Genomic DNA, 16,749 nt, shown 5'->3' with positions numbered 1-16,749 from the left:
ACAGAAAAATTTTTTTTTCAGAAAATTATCTTGTTCGTTAATTCTTCCTCGTAGTTACTTTTGAGCATAATATGATAAGTATTTGAGGCCCATTAAACATCAACACTGCGGTGTTTTGGTTGTCTTTAGTGTTGAAGAATGAATAACTTTTGCTAGAACATATATTTTTCTGTTTCTATTTTAACTCTTGGTTCTTAAAACATATGTCAGAATTTGACAAAACCAATTTTATGTGTATTTCACACAATGAAATCTTGCATTTTAAATGGAACATTAGGTATATAAGGCAAACAAAGATAGAAGTGTTGGAGTTATCATTTTTGATTTGATTAATAATAATAATAATTTATTCATGCATATGTACAGAGGTTTAGCACACGTCATTTAGTAAAAACTAAATACAAATAACAACAAAATCGCAACAATTACAGTAACATAAATTTGTATATAGTCATCATAATTAACACAGTTTAAAAATTCGCTCCGCAAAATATTCTTTAATAGTGTAAAAGGCCTAAATACTGTTTTATGATTCGTTTGTAGGCAATATTAGTTAAATTTTTTACTGAAGCTGGTAGTTTATTATAAAATTTAATACTAAAAAAGTTCGCTCCGCTTTGTGGTTTATTAATCTTAATTTTTTGACACATACCTACCTATGCGAGTTAATTTTTATATTGGAATTATGGAGCTCTTTATGGCAATAGTAGTGACTCAGATTTTTTTTAGTGTAAACTAAAGATGTTAATGTATATAAAGATGGAAATGTAAGTATTTTGAGATCAACATATATTTACCATCTACAGTCCTCCCTGTAGGTTAATCCGGCTAAAATTCTGATCGCCCTTAGTAGTAATTGCAATAATCTGTTTTATGTTGGCATGCCCCCAAATTAATAGTGAGATGTGACAGGTGATTCACACAGCGCAGAATTAGCTGTTTGTAGAGCATTCAGTGGTAGCGGATATGTTAAGTTTCGTAACAGAAATATATTTTTACCTATTTTTAAAGTAACTTTTTCTAGATGGACATTCAAACATAACAGAATCTAGATGAACACCTAGAAATTTAGCAGATGTTACGAAGTCTAGCGGCTGTTCGCATTTTTATATAGTAAACATGATTTTAGTCGATTCTTTCAAATTCAATATAAGTTGATTTTTGTTAAATCAGTCCAGAGCCTTCGATTGTGAATGACCATTGATCACTCGTACCAACTGCTGATTGAAAACTAGTTGCTTTGTCAGAAATGGTCGTGTCAACTGTAAATAATATAGTTTCTGCTTGAATATTATAAGGAAGATCATTTATAAAATGTATAAGCAAAAGAAGACCTAAAATCGATCCCTGTGGAACACCAGGACTAGATTTTCCGTTATTGAATTTTATTAACTGTATTCTATTATTTAAATATGATGTTATAAGAGTTATGCTATAGGTGTGCTACATAATCAAGGGCTTAGATAAGCCTAGAAATGATACCGAAGCTATTTGTCCTTCTTCGAAGCTTGTCGTGAGCAAATTTACGGGTGCTCAATTGCGGCTGTTGTTGAGTAGCCTTTTCTAAAGCCAAATTGAGATCCTATAAGTAATTTGTTATTTTACAGGTAATGACTTCATTGATTATATGTATAATATATTTACTAAAATTTTAACCACTACAGGGAGGCTATTAGCCAAAAATTATTAGACTTGTTGCAACCTTGAAATAATCTGTAAAAACTGAATAAGTATTTTACAGTACTTTTCTAAAAAAATTCAGTTCAGCAACTAAACTAGAAATGACAAGTGGTTCCTACAAGTATCGTGAAGATGGTAAAATGCTCGTTAAATTGTCTGCTTGTTGCGTAGTTAGTTTTACATCGATGTGTCGCAACTGTTATCTAGTTCACGTTAGCTTACAATATCTAAGGTTCGTAAGCCATATATTTTATGTGAAGGTACGTGTGGTGGCTTCAAGTCAAAACACCTAAAAGTGTCAAAGAGGTCGGTACCTGAGTCCTGCATAATTTATTTTTGGTGACGATTTATTTGAGTTGCAAATGAAAGACAAGAATGTTTACTTCCCAACCGTAAGCTATGGAATACTAGATCATTTAGCAAACGTCTGATTCCGTATTATGTTTCTTAACGTTTCACAATATATCCTGTAAGAATATGGTTGATATCGATTAGCGCTAAAAAAACTTGTCTGTTTATCCTCACCAAAATTTTGACGAGATTATTTCTCTTCATAAAAATCTTTTGCTTCATAAAAAGAAAATGATAAAAAGTAATTTTAATCAAAAAACGTCTTTTTAAATATCCACCACATGCTGAGTTAGCTGTGAGTTACTAATACACTTCTATTCTACTTTACCATAGGCAATAAGATTTACGATTTGTTTAAGTAAGCACATAACATATATATATATATATTTTAAATCTTAGTAAAACATAGACTAATGTTAATTCTTCTATTCATCTCCTTCAAAAATTTGGTGACATCATTTCAAATTTTTTCGAGGATGTCTTATTTGAAATTTGTAAATGACAAAACTACACTATATATGAATGAATTTTAATAAAGGCCCAGTATCGGAATTACGAAAACCATTTATCGCAACTGTACCTATACACTTTTGCACAGAATTTGTTTGCATTGTGTAAGATTCATAACACATAAGTAATATTTTCAGTTTCTTACCCAATCCAATTTTAGAGGTTCAAAGTCAATGCTATTTTTACTTTTCGGGCGTAGGCATGCTTTCATAATTCCTAGAGTATGAAAAAATAAGTCTTCCGTTTTTTAATTGCTTGTTGCGTATTAGCGTTTTATTAGATGTGTATTTTCCGAAACCACTTGATTGTCTGCAGTGAATTTTTAGATTATTTTAGAAAATGTTATCTAGATCGTAAAACGCTAAAAAAATTCTGTTCATCTCCATCAAAATTTGATGACTGTCTCAAAATTTTGCAAAATAAATACAATGTAAACACCATGTTTCCACACCTGTGGTTCATTAATGCAGCTATATTTCTAATCATGGGCAAATAGATAGGTAATTGGAGAAAATTCAGACCTGTTTTACAATTTATGTTGGGAACTACGAAACCGATTGCTCTAAAATTTTGGACACTTGTTAAACCTATTCCTTCATCAGAATTCATCCTACCCTAAAAATCTAATGAAGCGAAAAAATGTATATGTGTTTTTGTGATACGTTTTTCCTTTTTTAGCATTGTTGCTACAAGTTCTCCCAAAAAATTAGTAAATGAAGTATGAGAACACAATAATGTTATTAATTTGACACTGATGTCATATAATTATACGCATAGAATGCTTCTTTGCTTCTCTATCCCTACTTGCATAAAAAAATCAAATTTGTAGAATCAAAATTTATACTTTTTCTAAGAAACTGAACTTTGGACTACTTTTTTAATAGAACCAGAAGATAAATTTCACTTCATTGAAAAGTGTTTTTTCTGCTAAATTTGGTGTTGTTATGAGTGCAAATTCTTTTATTTTTGTCAAATAAAAAATATATCTTTTGTACAAACTAATGCTAATTCAGATAATTCGTGTTGAATCATGTTAGTGCAATGAAAAATACAGCATACACACATCTAAATAGTGTTTAGTTGAACTGTATCTAAAAAAAGAAATTTAGGAGAAATAATAAATTATATTTAATACCTAAGTACTTAATAAACGAAAATCAGATCTAATGGATGTGGAGAGATAAAAAATTTGTACTAAATTGCGCAGAATTCATGTAGTACCTACTGATCTCTGAAATTTAGGGTGAACTAACAATTCGCTGCAAATTTTCGCATAAATGTAACATATATTAGTTAGGAGATATATTCCCAGCTACAGATACCTATATTTATAAGAAAATTAGCATCTTGAGGATAATTTCATAATCTCGAATCTCAGAGCAAAAGAAACTTGAAAGCATAAATATCTATATCGAAATTAAATACAAGCTTTATTAGCCCCACACAAAAGTGCTTACATTACATTATTTTATTGTTGCAGAACTTTCCGTCCCCTCATCGCAGAAATCCCAGGACACATTGATATCAATAAAGCCTCATTATCGTTGTAAATAGGGGATCACTAATCATGTATTAATTATTATGGAAGATCTTGTTTTTAATCAGAATTGGAGATATTTCCAATAAACATAAGTTATGTAATCAATCTTTTCACACAAAAATAAATTTCATAGTGTGACAGTATCGTATAATAAAAAACCCAGGTTATGTATACCTAATTGGTAAAGTTTAGATTTTACTAGAAAGTATTTTTAGTGAAAATTGGATTCATATAATGCGGAATAATAATATCTTAATGAATTTTAAAAGTACCTACGTATTAAAAATAAATTGTTATCTCGAACGAAGTCGTTTGCCAAGTCCATAACACGTAAGAAGCGGAAATTGTGTAGATCAACAAACAATAATAAAACATATACCAGAAGCGACTGAGTTGTATAAATTATGTACGCTATTTCTCTAATCCCCAAGAAAATTTTCATTCCATTTTCTTATCGTTACGCCATTGCACAGACCCCGCAAGAGCAATTAAACTTGACGCATTTGTCCGCACCGCTGTCGACACCCTAATCCTGCCGAAATTGCAATAAATATCCACTATCCTAATGAACACGTAATCCTACTATCTCCTAATTACGCTCACTACGACTACGAGGATTTGGTCAATGGCTGCTTCAGATTTATGAGCACGCCGGTACCCGTATGACCCCACATCTCATCTACAATTAAACATTAATATACAAGTTTTTTTCGCGTTTTTTTGCCGAATAAATTTAACGAAGCATGTGAAAATGGAGGATAAGATGGGAAGTTGGGAGCTAAATGACCCCATAGCAGTTCACTCTGTTGGTCGTTACGGCAATCAAGCTGAAGAGCTCGATCGAAGCAGGTATCTTGGTGAGCTTTGTTTTAAAATGCTGCAGCCATCTGTGAGATTATTCGGGAACTGTGCTCGGGTTGAGATCGGGCCTTTTACCTGTAATTAGCGTTTAGTTTTTATCGGCCGTTTTGTTTAACTTTGTGGAGGTGGTAATGGGGAGATGAGTTTTTAAGGCGGTTGACTTCGCAAAATCGGCTGTAAATCTGCGGGAATTTTGTCATCGAAGAGAATGGTTCGAAATGGAAAATTGTCACGAATTTTGGAAGACTGGGAGATAAGGAATAAAAGATTAAATCTGGCTTGTAGATTCAATTGTTATTGGCCTCCACTGTCATGGACGAAGACTTATTATCACTGATATAATCGCAGTTTGATTTCGACAGAAAACTGACTGATGCGTAATTTTCCTTAATTAGAAAACATTAAAATCTAACAAAGCTAAATTAACTTTTAGTCATTCATTAACTTAGATAAATTTACGCATCAACATATCTGAAATGCGTGGAGTGGAAATGTTTGTGAAAGTTGAGTTGCCAAAATCTAGTAGAAGCTAATTTAGCTAAACAACTTTTTTGATTAACGTTATCATTTAGAAAATATTAAAAAAATATATCCAAGTTTTACTTCTCTTAACGCATTTTCTTAATGCATTGGTCAATCTTGAGAAAAACTTTTTGTCACTTTTCCCTGTCCGACATATAAAAAATTAAAGGACAAAAAGTAAAGTATTTACACGTCTTATATGTTATACAAGTGTCCCAGATAAAACGCCGCGGCCTTATATTTTGAGAATAAATAGAGACATTGAATTCTTGTAAACGCCATTGTTTTTAGCTTAAAGAGGGGAGATCAATTTAGTACATTGCAAGTACGACGCAAACTCTTGTTTTTTAAATTGCAACGTTTACATTTTTTAACAGATTTTGATTGATCATTCAATTATTATCACAATGATGTAAAACAGTACTAGTTTTAACTTTAGAAAATATATTTTTTTTAAATGAAGAAATATATTGAATTGACATATATTGTCATGGGAACAGATGTGCAATGTTGCTATCTGTCGAAAGTGGTTAAATTTTTAAATTATAAAAAACATATCATGTTATGAAAATTCCATCGGTAATAGAGGCCCCACTACATGAACAGCTCGCTGCCCAGATTTAAGGCTCTTAGATTTATTGTTGTAGCGATAGATACATACAAAAATTTGGCGCATTTGTAACCCTGGCCGCAATTAAAAAATTAAAAAAACTAAATTGAGAATGATTTTTTTTTAGCACGTGATACGTTATTAATCGCGAACTAATGAGAAGTTTTGTGTTGACTATGAAGGACCATAGTTCGAACGGAGGCTTAAATTACTATGTTTTGAAACAGATTTTATAATTTTTTTTTTGTAAAATAAACTGGTAGTATTTTATTTCAATCGTTTTTTTTTTTAGTATATGAATTTATTTTTTCTGTCGGTTGAAAATTCAAGTATTTTATATTTTTATAATCGTAATTAAATGACCTACCAAAATCCGCTAAAAAATATAGATACCTACATTGTATTTTGAAAAACATGGGTTGGCGCCATATTTATAATACATATTTAAGCTTCCCCTTCAAACAATGACGTTTACAGAATTTCAATCTCTACCCGTTCCAAGATATTAGGCAGCGGAATTTTATCTGGAACAACTGTATATTAGCGTATCTTTTAATCTAGTAGGTATATATTTTAATTTTTAGGGAAAATATTTATTAATATGTATTTTTACTTCCCGAGCGAAAGCTGAGGAAGTATAGTACTCGAGTCCATCGGACGACTTTCCGGTTTCATGTTTTCTCGACGACTCGTGATCCCTAGAGTAAAAAAGTGATCTCTTGTTTCCGACTGTCTGTCTGTCAATTTTTATTAGACACGTAATTTCCGAAGCTACTAGACTGATTTTTGTCAAATTTTTTTGTGTATTAGTATTATCATGTAGATGGTTAAACGCTAATCAAAATGTGGCTAATCATGACGTCATCTCAAATTGTTGGTGGTTAGGATCTATTTGGAATGATTTAATGTTATACAACAATATACTTCTATGCTTGTGATGTACGAATCCGCTTTGAGTTTTTTCCTAAACGTCCAAATTTTCACAACTATGTTTGGAAAATTATCTAATTTTTATAGGATGAATCGAACTATGAAATTTTGACTGTAGTTATATTTTAAAACAGTAGTTTAATTTTTTTGAAAACTATCAGAAAGAATGTTCTCTCTGTTACAGATAATTTTAATATGCAAATCATAGCTAAAAAATGATTTAATTAAATTAACTGAAAAAAAATCAATATAAAAAATGAGCAGCCTCTTGGGTATCTTTTTATATTTTTAAAAATATACCTACATTATGTGTAACATTATTAAACACTTGACACAATACCATTTGGGCTAAACTTAATTCTAGTTTACTCTTCAACTTTAAGAAATGTTTTCAAACATTCAAAATTTCTATTTATCCACATTAAAAAACTCGATTTTTTTAACATTTATTAAATAGTGTGAAATAAGTATGGCGTAAAGTCGTTCTAATGAGCTTTTTAACAGAAATAATCTTACATATCCACCAAACGTAGCTTAAATCTGAAAACTGTTAATCTGATTGCACTAGGTTTTTACAGTCTACAAAACAAAAGTGGCATTTAATTACTTCTTAAAAGCATCATTATATCCACAGACACTACATAAATATTAGATTCTTAATTGTAATCTATAGGTATATAACCTTTAACTGTGCAGCATTCTTAATCGAAATTTAAGACAAACATTAAGAAAAAAGGACTAACGCATAGATAATTCACAACAAGTCCAGTGTCAAGAGAAAACTGCCGAAAACTAAAACTTTTAATGTCGTCCGTGCTAAGAGCCAAGTTTTACCCTCATTCTCATGTTTAGGGAACAATAAGTTAGATGTTTTTTTTTTGCATATTCATTTTAACCGATATTTGAAGTGATTTAAATTACCACTAGCAACGAACATTGAATTTATCATCAACAAAAAAATGAAAAACATCTTTGAAATGAAGAAGTCGAAAGGTATACTATCATGGTCTTCGTTGCATTTTGTTTTTTCTGCATTCATTAATTTTATACTTCTAAAATAGAATTTTCTGATTTTAGGACCAATTTATTTATTTATTTATTTATTTATTTATTTTTTATTTCAATATTTGCCATACCTACACATAAGTAATTAATTTTTTATTTTTGAAATTCGTTAACTAAAAAGCTAATCTAAACCTTCACCTTTGAACGACTATTTAGTTAAAAAAAAGGTTGATTTTAAAAGCAAAGGTACTGAAATATTAAATAAACAATATGATATTGCACATTTGATAGATCACAGAGATATGATTAGTTTTTTAAATTCACCAAACGCAGTTTTATCTAATGGTTTAATTGTTACCTTATACACTTCCATCAAAGTTGCTATCGAACCGACATATCTACATTTATAAATAGAAAAGCAACTAAAGTTTGTCATATTCCCGACCTTCGTATGTAAATCATTTATTCTGCACAACTGCCGACGCCCAGAAACCCAAATCTCCAGAAATAAAACCCTGGCGAAGCAATAAAAGAGCAGTGATCATCACAATTTAATTATGTTATCAATCATGATCCTCTCGTCCAAACTCAAACAAAATAGCGAAGCAAAGTCATACGATACGGTCCGTTCGGCAATTTGCATGAAACGACGACTGTGACGCTTCCACCATTTTCCCCAAATCTACTATCACATTCTGATCCTTCGCTACCGTCCCGGCTCCAAAATCACTGTTAGAATGTACGTAACTTGAAAAAAAGCCACGGTTCGAGTCACAGTCTGTCTCCTATTCCGGGCGATTCAGTGTTTCCCTAAGGAAGACTCATATATGACGCTCTGAAGGGCCATAAACTGAATTATACTTGTTTGGAACGGCGCGCGAAAACTGACTGTGTTTATTTTCTTGTACCATCGCATTATTTTCAAGTTATTGGACGTGTTTATATCAGGAGAGGAATCTGCAAAATCCCCTTTGCCGAAAGCGTGAATATTTTCTGGGCGCGAAAAATGAAAATCGCCTTGTAATTATTATGAAATGGGGTCCGAATTTTAATTAGCTTTCCGTGATACAGCACAATGTTGAAAAGTTTCGGGGGAAAATTGAACTTTTATCCGACTCACGAAAGAACTGGATGGCTGCTTTAAAATACTTTCAAATTATAGCACACAGTCGATGCATCCGGAACGATTATAAGGTACCTCCCTGAAGTAAGCCTTTATTTTTATTTAGGTAATTTATGTAAAACAAAATCGCTTTGGTAGTCATTTGCTCATGCACACTTATAAATTAGAAAAAGGTAGGAAGGTCGATGTGGAAACCCAGAATTCGTAATGCTTTGGCGATTGTTTTGTCCTTAAACTCGTAGTGTGCAATGAACCGAAAGAATAGGTAAAATGGTAAAATCTGATGCTCTCATCTCCAGGCAGAACAAGGGTGTTACAATTCTCGCTTTGGCGAAAACAGAAATAAAGATGATAAATTTATGTTTCAGAAACTGAAAATAGTTTCAGCGCGTGTTTTGTTTATTTATTATTATTATAAAAGTTCTACTGCACAGTCTTTATTTCCAGTTACAGGACAATGTGTTTAACGAAAATTATACCTATACAGATCATTAATGAATGTAAGCAAAGTTCACAAAATATATAATCAGTTAAATCACAGCTTTGTGGTACACAGTTATGCATGTTTGTTCTAGGTGTTGGAAAACTAAGAGTTAATGCATTTGACATAACATGACTTTTTCTAAGAAGGAAAACAATATATCTGCGTTCTAAAGAAATGGGTTGTGAATAAGTTAAGATAAAATGACTTAAATGTGCTTTTTTGTAAGTGACTAGTGAATATTCCTGGAATATTGCGATTTAAAGAAAAAATCAATGAAAATCTACAGGATAGGCGGGATTTTCATTTCGAAATATAAATTGGGCGGAGAACTGAGCAACTGAAATCGTTCAAAATAGTTTTCGAGTTTCTGTTTAACAAAAATTTCTAAAATTTTGACGAGTAGGTATTGACGCAATGCTAATGGACGTATCCAAATTACTCCAAATCGACTAGGTAGTAGGAATACTAGCTATGATGAAGAAGAATTGACAAGGAAGATTTCACTCTATGAAATTGGGAGGAAGATAAGCAAGGAAGAAACGGAATAGGATTTACTCAGCAAAAAATTCAGAGAAGAAGTATTGGATTGGAATATAAAAAATCAATGATAGGATATTTTATATAAGAATTACAGATAAAGTAGCTAATATCATAACTACTAAACAAGCAAATGAGGACGATAAAAATGATTTCTATGATCAATTAGAGAGAATATGTGAAAAACCCGCAAAGCATGATGCACTTAAGAAAAAAAGAGTAGACAGAGGCAGAACATGGAACTCAGATGGATTAAAAGAGAAAAAAGATGAATATGAAAATGAATTGAGAATACAGTTGATATTAAAAAGAACGGAATCTGATTTTGACCAGGAATGGGATTATGTAGAGAACAGTATGATAAACACAACAGAAAAAGTAATTTTATTTTTTTTTTTTTTTTTTATTTTATTAATTACGTCGGAAAAAGTAATATGCCGAAAGTACAATAGGAAGTTCAAGAAATGGTTCAATGGGGAGTGTGAATGAAGCCTAAAGAAGAAGAAAAGCGCGAAAATTAAATGGCTAAAACAGGTAAACAAAATGAATATGAGAACAAGAACATGAGAAAAAACGTATCTACATCAGATTTACTAACAAATGAAAGGACGAAATTGATTGAAAAGATAATTGACGCATCAGAAAAAGACAATAAGACCAGTGTGAAGATATATCAGTACATCAGGAAGCAGAATATAAAAGAGATAAGAGTAAATTTAATATCAAAAAGTGAGAAGAACTCTTTCAGAAGCTGCTGAGAAGAGATTATGGCATAATTGTCGCAAATGAAGATGAACGAAAACAGCAAGCAAAGATGAGGTATTGTACTCCCAGTTTAAAGTGGTTTTTATGATAGGTCCATTGTGTCGAAGTTGATGGTGGGGACAATGGAGTAAATCCCTAGCCATAAATAAGAAAATAGTCGGTTCCTTGCAAGGGCCGTACGTTGTTATTCAACTCATATTGTCCGTCGTGGGGTAATAATGAGGTGATAATGTTTATTATCTTGCCATAAAAACCACTTTAAACTTGGAGTACAATAATAAATAAAATGATCGAATATGGTGGTGAAGCATTAAAAGAGAAGATTTACGAGATAATTACTAAAATATGGAGTATTGTAAAGATGTCAACGAAATGGGATATGGGAATGATAATACCAGTTCTGAAAAAAGAAAACCCAGACATAATATGTAAAAATCATAGAGAATTTCTCTAACCAGCCTACTCATTGGAAGACTATATGGATTCAGATATAGAAGATCAACGGTCGATGCTATCCATAGTATGAAACTAATAACTGAAAAATGCTATGAACATAACATTGACATATAATGTATACAACAAGATATTCTTCGTCGACTTTAAGCAAGCCTTTGATAACCTGAATCCAGACACGCTTATGCAAGACACGGAAAAGGTAGGAATACACAAAAAGTTAATAAATTTAATCAGAATATCTATGAAAATTCATAAGCGATGATAGCAACAAAGGATGGAAAGTCTGAAAAATTTATTATCAAACCCGGGGTCAGACAAGGTGATGGTATGTCAGCGCCGTTATTAATAATGCACTGGCACTGGTAGTACGGAAGGAACAACCATAAACAAATCATCCATACTTAATTGCAGATGAACCAAATGAAAGAGGATAGATCATTGTCATTAATGTGGAAAAGGCAAAATAAGCAGCAATTAAGAAGTTAAAGTAATGAAAAAGTTTTAGGTACTTGGGAACAATCATTGACAGTGAAAATAAACACCAAATGTAAATACCACGAAGAAAACAAGTAGGAAACAAGGTATATTTCAAATAGTATCATAACATCATGAAGAGCAGCAAAAGAATTTGAGTAGATCCGAAAGAAAAATAATTCGAAAAATAATAGGATTGAAAAATTAACAGACGAAGAATATAGAAGATTAATAAATCATAAAGTAATAGACATCCTCAGAGGAGAAGACATAGTGAGAATGGATGGAGACTGTAGGAAAAAAAAATAGATCGGAAACAGTGGGAAAAAACACCAGAGCTAAAGGGAACAGGCGATTGTAACGAATGAAGAAAAATAATGGACGACTAAATAAGTCTCTGAGAACTCAAGGGAGCTGCAATTCCATAGAATGTAACGCCATGTATTATTATTATTGACATAAAGAAGCTAAGAAGCTAAATACATAATTTTTGGCATCATTGATAGGTTAATCAACATGCCAGTTTGTAAATAGACCATCGAATGTAGGCTGACAGTCCCAACGAATTAGTAAGATTAAGTAAGACCTGAGTTAAACCGAAATTTTTAATTGATATCACCAATTAGAGTGGACAGGAGCAAAAATGAAACGTTATTGAAGTTGCAAAAGAAATCTATTCCCCTTTCAAATTACTAATTTTCACAGTAACTGAACAACATTCTGTTTGAATATCATTTAGTTAGGTCACGATGTGTGTGAAATTTTAATTTTTCAACTGAAGATGCGAACAGCAACCTCTCGAAACATGTGTTGAAAATAAAAATATATATGGAACAGACTTGGAGTCATTTTCACTCTACTGATTGTTTAAAGTACCAATTCCATTTTGAGCATGAAGAACTTCCACTCTAGTTTTCACCGTCCTGAAACTGCTGTGTATTCAAAGGTATACTTAAAAAAAACTCCCAGGACCATATTTTTTCACAGCAGGAATTGAATATAAGAAAGTAATGGACCATTTAAGACGATGCTGATTTGTTGTATTCGAACTAGTTACATATTATAACTAAAAGCGATCTCGAATTTAGAAAAACTCAATAAATGTTTGAAGATCAATAAATCATATCTAACGCAAACTTAACACAGAATTGTTTTTTGAAAATGAAACTGAATTAGTTGTTATGTTTCTGATGAAATATAAACGAACTCAACACTCCATCAGATGTCTTTATTGCCTAAAAACATATCACACGGTATGTTGAAGAAGTTTGAAAACATGAATCCTGTGGAATTTATTTAGAAAACATATGTAATACTCGTATCTTAACATCATCAGAACTCCTCAGTATGCATAAGAAGATATCCAATTTATAGGTACAAATTATTTTTCGAAAAATGGCCGTTATTTAGTGATTTTTGTATTTGGAATTTTGTAGATCAATTCACAGAAGAACTGTTAACACATTATCTGTATTGTAGAAAATATACGAAAATACACTTTTTGTGTTAGATAAGTATAAAACATTTGCAAAAATTTGTAACTAATCAGTAATAGATCCGGTTTCAATTGTAATAATAAATAATAATATGTGCATCCTGAAAATAAATATAAGTATAATTGACTTGTTCATTTTCAAGTCTGCGTCTAGCACCACATTCGCACTACTTATCATATTACACTACCAAAAGTTTTTTTAAACTGGTACAAATTATTTATTTAAAACAAAAACCTATTATATTACACAGTTAATAAATAATTACACAATAATAATGAGTTAATGATTTTATTAGCCCAGTTAATTGTTTTGAACCATAACTTAGGTCATGACCGTGTCCACATTATCAAGAAATGAACTATACAGCGACACAGGTCAGTAAAGATTCAAAGTACGTACAGCCTCTCAACATTTCTGACAGAAATACATTATAAATAAATTCTACACTCAAACTAATCTTTCGTTTGAAAATCTAGGTTGAGACTTAATAGACATATTACATTGGATAAAACAATCCCAGACATATGCCATATTTGATGCTTTGGTTAGTTCAGTACAAGCCCTGCTGGGATGTCAAGGTTCGAACGAAACTTTTTTTTTTACATAGACACTGTATTACTTGTGTAGATTTTATTGCATAACGTGCTTCATCGTCGTCAAGTTTATAACTCTAAATTAAAATGTTGTGCAACAAATATATTTTTGCATTTTCCGTTTTTTTGTGTGTTCACGGAAATCAAAATCTTCTTGTAATTATTATAAGACGTGGTTATTTCCGACGTTGTAAATCTTGGCAAGAGGTTTCGTACGTGTTTTCGTAAGGGACGTAACACGCACGTCGAATGGATCCGTCTGCAGCTAGAAAAAAGCCTGTTACGGGGTAATACACATGATGGTTATTTGCTCCCCGACATGGCTCTAAAGCTCTCACTATGACATTTGACGCTCTTCACTTTGGTATTATTGCGGAAGTTCAAGGCTTAAAAAACTCTTACCTGCTATTTTTATCTGGAACGCTTTAGGGAACTTAACCGAACAACAGTCGAAGGGGTTTCAATTCAGTTAATAATTTGGGAGTTGTGTGCCATGTATGAGTTTTTAATTTATGCGCCAGAGAGAGACAAGGTGGTAGTGCCTAAGAATAATTAATACCTCATAATTTTTTATTAATGATTAATTTTTTAAAAACTAAGTAGTATACTTTGTTTTTGTTTAAATTAAGACGGAAAACGATTTAATTAAATAGATAATAACATAAATCTCACGAGTATATACAGAACAAAGAACATACCGACATTTACTGTAAAAAATATTAATGATCCACTATTTTAAGAAAGTAATTGTCACGTCATCATGATTCACAATTTGATTGAAATAATTGAACAAGCTCGTTCGTATAACTTTTTCGTGGCTCAGCTGCATAAACAAATATTTTACCGCTCCCTGACCTTAGTGCACGTAACACTTATCTATGGGCCATTTTCAGTGCTTACAGTGAAATTTACGTGACAGTTATTTAGTATGAAAATAATTGTAACAATGCATGTGTGTTAACGCAGCTAGTTTTACTGTGAAAGACACCGACGAAACGACAAGTGCGTTCGTACAATTTTGGGTCATTAGTAAATTACAGTAATATTGAAAAATCAGTAAAAGATTTTCGCATAGTGTTTTTTTGTTACTCATAAGATTGTTTTGAAATATTTGTGTGCTTAAAAAAACATGAACACTATGTCTACATAATTTCACACATAGGTATACGTAATTAAATATTAAAATGGTCGTGACACTAACAAGTAATTTGAAAGTAGTCACGAAAAAATAGATACCTATGTATTTGTATAACGGGTCTGTCCGGACCAACTAATATACGTGCAAAAATTATCTTTTGGCGCGAAACACTCATAATTTGTTCGTTGTACTGTTCAATATGTCGCAAATGTCGATCTAGTTTCTAATGACTACGCCACTACGCCACATAAGCTACTCTCCATGGTCTTTTAAAAAACTCCAGAAGTTGTAATTTTCATACTGTATCATTTCCTCTTGACTAATGATATTTAATAATAATAATTTTGAAACATATTTAAACACATACCTACATGTGCACTGATTTTAATGATGATTAATAATGAACTATCCCCAGACTAAATAAACATGTTTCGTGTATCTACAATATTGTAATAGATAACACAATAAAAATAAATACTCTAGTCGAAGATGCAATTGAGAACTGTCGCTTTATGATTTCACTTGGATTTTCCGTTGTATTCTCTTAGGAAATTAACAATCTTGTGGAATTAGTCATCTTCTAAGATCCTTATTAATCGCATATAAACCAGCATATAAAACTGAATTTCTCTTTCAGAGAATCAAGTGTCGACGTGTCCCAGAAATGGGATTTACAACGCTCTTATTTATTATTTATATTAATAATTTTAATGAGTAAACGGTCTCTGCTCGATCGATCTTGCGAACGACACGACTAACTAATATCAGTAATGTCCATAAAAAAGGAACTGATGATCCTGGTCGTAAAATCAATGTTACGTTAAAATTAAGTGAATAGTGGTTTAGTGGTAATAAACTTAAGATGAACTGTGATAAAACTCAGAAAATGATAATTTCCTTTTGTCAGCAGGATGACAACTAATAACGTAAAACTTTTAGGTGTGCTGTTAAATCCATATTTGAAATGACAATGAAATTTAGAGGAGTGGTATTCTACGTATATATTTTCATTACAATGTTATGTTGTTAATGTTAAAAACAATTGGTGGGACTAAAAATTCGCACGTTTTTTTAAATCTACCAGAATCCTTCCACAAACAAATTTCAAAAACACAGTAAAAAATTGTATTCATTCCATTGACAAATATATTAAAAAGCTTTAAAATTTAACATAATTTGAATTTTATAATCGAACGGTATATTTTTATTTCCCGAGCGCAAACTTAGGAAGTCCATCCGGCGAATGGCTACTTACATTTTTTCTTGACGTTTCATGACTCATAGATTATGAAAAAATAGGTCCCCCGTTTCCGTGTGTGTGTAGATTTATATTAAATTACTGGACCCATTATTGTCAAAGTTTATATGTACCTACTTATTTAAGAATATCGTGTATATGGTTAATTCTGACCAAAATTTTTAAGGTCGTCCCATCGTTATCTAAATTTTATAAAATAGTATGCACCTGTACCCATAGTCCATAAATCCGCCTTGATTCTTATCACAATTACTTAAAAAAAATGTGTGTATTATTTTCCACGTGGTTCATGTACCCGATTTCTAGTTCATGCATCAAATCTCCCGTGGGCGGTTCGAACTCCATCCTTATCGAATGTTTTTTTTACACTGTGACTGGTATTATCTATGTTTTGCAAAATCAAATTTTGTAATTTT

This window comes from Zophobas morio, unplaced genomic scaffold (genome assembly GCF_036711695.1).
Source record: "Zophobas morio isolate AGI-343-1 ecotype UQ-CSIRO unplaced genomic scaffold, CSIRO_AGI_Zmor_V1 ptg000014l, whole genome shotgun sequence".
NCBI lineage: Eukaryota > Metazoa > Arthropoda > Insecta > Coleoptera > Tenebrionidae > Zophobas > Zophobas morio.
This window is presented reverse-complemented; position numbering follows the sequence as displayed.